This window comes from Culex quinquefasciatus, chromosome 2, assembly GCF_015732765.1.
Source record: "Culex quinquefasciatus strain JHB chromosome 2, VPISU_Cqui_1.0_pri_paternal, whole genome shotgun sequence".
Taxonomy (NCBI): domain Eukaryota; kingdom Metazoa; phylum Arthropoda; class Insecta; order Diptera; family Culicidae; genus Culex; species Culex quinquefasciatus.
The window spans coordinates 82,215,086-82,220,772 of NC_051862.1; the positions used below are offsets into that span (position 1 = coordinate 82,215,086).

General features: G+C 39.1%; 1 protein-coding gene across 1 annotated transcript in view; it reads left to right on the plus strand.

Moving 5' to 3' along the window:
* The window catches only part of LOC6045698 (protein yippee-like CG15309), a 184,445-nt gene that overhangs the window by 71,817 nt on the left and 106,941 nt on the right, over positions 1 to 5,687 (plus strand). The window lies entirely within an intron of this gene.

Sequence of the window (5,687 nt, forward strand, 5' to 3'; positions counted from 1 at the left end):
TTTTGTCCCTCGGCCCTGGCCGAGGTCAAGGGGGGGGGGCAAAAAAATAAAAAAATAAAAAAAATTAAATAACAAGCCATAGTCTTCACTTTTAAATGAAAAAAGTGTTTTAAAATGCATTTTACACTAGTTCAGTTGTTTTGCAATCATAAGTTTTCAAAAAATCTAAGATCTGACAAAAACAAAAATTGTATCGAAAAAAAGATTTTGCATCGAAAATTTTCATAAAATCTTAAGATTTTTTAATAAACCCAAATATGCTAAAAATGATTTTAAACGCAGAAGAATGTATTTTAATTTGATTTCAGCTGGTTGCACTTGAATTTTCATTGAAATTATAAAGTTTATTGTAAAAATATTGTTTTTGCCCCTTGATTTTTCGGGCCAATTTTGAAGGGGGGGGAGGGGGGGGGGTGACAAAAACTTTTAAAAATATTTGTACCAGCCTAATCAAACATTAACCAGTTGCATAGATACAAAACATGTTAAATACTCGAAATTAAACTACAAACTACCGTTGTTAGCTTTAGGAGAAATACTTTTCATTAGTAGGAAATGATTGTTTTAGTTTTTTGTATTAAATGATCAAGGATTTACCAATATTTTAAAAGTTTATTAGACTCTCATCTTCAATCTCATCTTCTTGATTTTTGTTCAAATAGTTTTGAAAGAAAGTTTCTGTTTGATTTTGATTGTTAAAATAATATTTAAAAATAAAAAGTTTGCGACGGTGTTTTTAGCATTCTGAATTGGAAGACTCGAGTTTTATTGCTACTTTGGAGTGCATTTTCAACAGAAAACATTTTATAAAATTTTATCTTTATTTTATACTTATGAAAATATGTAAATTGTAATGTAATTCATGTAAAAAATATTTTTACACTGTTTGATGATTTTAATTTCTGAATAAATCCCACTTATCCAAAAAATCGGTTAAAACATAATAGAGATATCTCAGAAATTTCCCGATGACACATTTCGCTCTTAGAAGCATTGGAAAGCTGAGAAAATTTCCTATAAGACACATTTGAAAGTAGCGATGACTATTTTTTCCTGAAAATTTTGTTCTAGAAAACACGCCGTGCTCAATATTATTGATTGGTGATAATAGGTGATAATCTACTCTTCAATCTAAACAAGGACGACAAGTTTTAAATTGTTAAAGGGAATTAAAATAAGTTTTTTTGTTTTTTGATGTGATTTGGATTTGAAATGACTTCAAAGTGATTCAAATTAAATAAACTTATATAAATATAATTCTTTTTTATATGACATGATCAGAAAAGCTAATCTAATCTAATCGAACAGAAGCGCAGCCAGTCCGAAGAAAGCATCCTGGAAGAACTTGCGGTTAGTTTACGCCCCACGTCCTTTCTTGCCAATATTAATAATTGCAGTACATCCGAGTTACCCCCGAAAATGCATAGCAAAAATTAAAGCGGCCAGGCCTACTGCGTTGCATTAACCGCAGAGACAGATTCTGTGAACGGATCACATTTCACAGAATAATCAGGAGAGGAAGGATGCGTGGACATACCGTACCAAACGCTCCGAATCAGTTAGTTGTGGTGTGTAAGTGTAAATTGGTAAATTATTATATTTTTATGGGGGAAGGGGAAATGGGAAAATGTGGGTTGGAAAATCGGGATTGGGAACGGAAAAGTAGGAAAGGGGAGACCGGCCCGTAGCTTAATGGCTAAAGCTCCTGGCTCATAAGCGGAAGGTTCAGGGTTCGATTCCCGACCGGTCTACTTGAAATTTTTCGACTGTAACTGAACTTTGAATATGAACAAAAAACGCATAGAATCAGGTGGGATTCGAACTCACTCCTGTGGATTGGAAGTCGGATGCTCTAGCCATTCGGGCATCAAGAAATTAATACTCCTTGAGTGAATTAATCCGTAGTGGTGAAGTATTGTCACAAGGTCATTTACTATATAATACAACAATCCCTTCCCCAACGATTCCCTACACACCCACCACACACCATTACAATCTATAAATAACTCGAACCGGTTGGTACGGTATGACCCCGGCTTCTTCTTCTTCCACTGATGGTTCTATGAAATGTGGGATCCGTTCATAGAATCTGTCTCATGCGGTTGATGCAACGCAGTAGGCCGGGCCGCTTTAATGAGTGTAATATACTTCGGGGGTTCTCGAAAGTACTGCAAACATTAATAAAGACAAGAGGGAACTTGCGGCTTAATCTAACCATAAGTTCTTCCCGGATGCTTTCTTCGGACTGGCTGCGCTTGTGTTCGATTAGATTAGATTAGATTAGGAAAAGTAGTAAAGGGGAGGAGGGTTTATTTAATTTATAATATAATAATATAGGGGAATATAATAAAATAATGATGGAAAGCTCTCACCAAGAAACAGCAAATCTTCAAAAACACAGCAAGGTGGTGTCTCGATAGTCTGACCCCAGGATCTTGACAGGACTTAGGCCGGTCGGATGAAGTGGAAGCGTTCCTTTAGCACCGAATATGGCAACTCCCAACAATTAAAAAAAGTGAACATTTGAATTAACAAATCTAGAGATTTTTTCAAGGTCCTATAAACTGTTGTGTTTCACATGTTTTAGGGGAACAGCATCTAATTCCAGCGTGCCTCTAAAGATGCCATATCAGCAATTTGGCATTCAATTACAGCCCATTTAAAAAGTCTTCGAATGAAATCGAGTAAAAATAGCTAAATAGGAAGTGAGCAAACAGGTTTCTATCGAAAGTTTTGTAAAATAAGTTGTTTAAATCGTGAAAATCAGCAAGTTGGATGGTGATGGGAGAGAGAGCTTAACCTGCCAAACATACGAGAATACCTTCCAAACGATTCTAAAAAAACTAAGATCTGGCAACCCTGTCTCAATTTATGACCACTTAAGTTAAATTTCGAGCATTCGCCGGGACCGTGGTGTAGGGGTAAGCGTGGTTGCCTCTCACCCAGTCGGACTGGGTTCCCGGTGGGAAATTTTGAGACGAGATTTGTCTGATCACGCCTTCCGTCGGACATGGAAGTACAGGTTGGCCCCGGTCTAACCTAGAGGTTAGGCCGTTAGCTCAGTCCAGGTGTAGGAGTCGTCTCCTTGGGTCCTGCCTCGGTGGAGTCGCTGGTAGGCAGTTGAACTAACAATCCAAAGGTGTCAGGTTTGCAATTGCCTCAACAATCAAGCCTTCGGACACCTAGTTTCGAGTAGGAATCCCGCAATCGAGAACGCCAAGGCAATGCTGTAGAGCGAATAATTTGATTTTTTTAAAAGTTAAATTTACATTTTTAAATCCGGATCTGATTTTTCTTAATGAAAACTATTTCATAGTCCATCATCCAACCTATTGTTGGATAGCTATTCGATAGACCTTCTAAACGAGTCTAAAATATTGAAAATCTGGTAACCCTGTCTCTAGTTATAACAAATTGAGTAATATTTAGGTATTTTTATTATTTTTACCTTTTTACAAAAGAAAGGATTGCTTTAAAAAAAACGCTTTTCTCAAAAATCTTAAAAAAAATCGTGCAAGGCGGGGAATCGTTTCAGGAAAAAATCCTATTACTTATTTGAAGGTTTTTATGCGCTCTTTCGATTGAATTTCGGCCCGAAACCCGGAACTCAAAGCCTGATTTTTGAGAGCACTTTTTCTGAAATACTTGTGAGATGTCTGTATCCGCTCTTAAAAATGTGTGTCTTCCATTATTGGAAAACCACTCGTAAAACCCACAATTTTTATATTTCAGATATGTAGCCGTGGGGTCGGAGACGAACATTTTATTTTTCGATTCACAATTTTCGACCAATAAATGTGGTCAAAGCCATTTTAAGAGGTTTTTTTTTACAATTTTACAGATAACACTATCAAATTAAAAGAATTCAGTTCCAAACAAAAAACCATTCGAAAACATGCGCCATAAATTGCTTGGGCCTACAATTTGAAGCATTTCCAAAATGTATTTCCAGAGATATAGCCATATTAGTGGTTTTCGTCTTATTTATACCCTATTTTTTCCTATTAAAATTTTGGTTTTATACAGAATCATATACTAAACATCAAATTCGAAGTCCCGGCATGTCCTCGCTCGAAAGATCGACAAGTCGTCAAGTCATCAAAGTTTCATCATTTTGTAAGAAAAGCTCTATTTTACCTCTGGTGATATTAAATCGGTTTTTTTCATGTAGTTAAGATAAAGAATATTTCTTTTATGTAATCAATGTTAAGTTAGGAGTGAGGATGGCATCCACATAGGTTAGTTTTAAATCCTAGTCGTCAAAGCAGAATATTTTTAATTTTCATTCACATTTTGGAGCATCGCGTTTCAATTCACCAACACCAGCCATCGCTCTTACACCGTTATGGTATTGGTTGAAGCATCCAACTGCATGCTACATACCAACCAACCAACCCAAAACATAGCCATAGTGCTATGCTCCACCACTGTATTCCTCAACACCGTGTGTGGGGGGAAGCCCTTTCGTCCATCTCTTGGTATTGGTACAACTGCTGACGAACCACCGTTCGTTCGCTAGTCTGTATTCGTTCAGCGCTCAACACCACCATTCAGGCTGCGCTCGTAGCAACACCGTCAGCAACCTTCAATGTGTTGATTTATTTTGGTTTTTGTTTGTTTATTTCTCACTCGTGCGCGGGCTCACTCCTTCACCCACATCGCAACCAACCCCCAGGTCGGAAATAGTTGCGACCACCACCACCAACGCCTTGAACGAACTCTTTATTCTAGTTTTTCGCGTTTCACGTCTGGGTCTGTGGTCGGTTCTTCAGCAACACTGTTGTTGTTGTTGTTGCGCGAGCGAAGAAGGGAACGAATTCTGGAGGTCGACGCCAGGTGAATTCGGTGTGGTGAGTTGAGGCGCATGTGGTGAGTCTTAAGACCTGCTGCAAAGAAGAGGTCGTTGTTGTTGTTGGATACCCCCGAAGAGTTGGTCGTCGTTTCACGTGTACGGGCTAGCGAAGAGAAAGGCAGCTGATGAACACGACGACGAACGGTGTAGAGGAAAGGCTCGGCGCTTTGTGTTGCTGGAAAGTTGCTGCGAGTGAGAGAGAGAGACGTGTTGAAGTTGTCCAGACGGCGGAGCTGAAGTCAGTCGCAGTTTGGAGTTGGAACGGTCGAGATCGCTAGTTGTGTTGTTGCACGCAGTAGGCGCTGTTCAGAGTTTGTCGTCATCGTCGTCGTCGTTAGTTTGATCTGTGTATCCGAAGTGGCTTGTGCAACAACCTGTCAGCCGTTGAGCAGTAGGCGGTTTCTGGAGCGCTGGGAAAAGCTTCCGATGCTCGTGGTGAACAGCTAGCGAAAGATTTTCCTTGGGTTTATTGTTTCAGTTGAGTTTTTCGTGAAAATTTGCAGTTTTTGGTTCGTTTGTTACAAGAGAAAGGTGACGTGCGCTGAAGAAAAGTGCAAAGTGCATCGCAGTGAACGGACTTCAAGGTCCCGAGGTGGTGTTCAAGAGGTGCAACGCAAGCAAGAAGAAAGAGTTCAAACGTGGAAGTTTTCTTCAGTTTCCGAAATTGATACACATTCTTCATTCACAAGTTTTCTCATTTCTCGAAGACGTGAAGAAGCTTGAGTGCGTGAGTTCGTTTTATGTTCATTCGTTGCTAGAAGAAGCGCAGAGGAGAGCCGTTCAAGCACCGTTTCATCGAACAAACAAGCCCGTGGAGAACCCCGCGAAGCGGAAA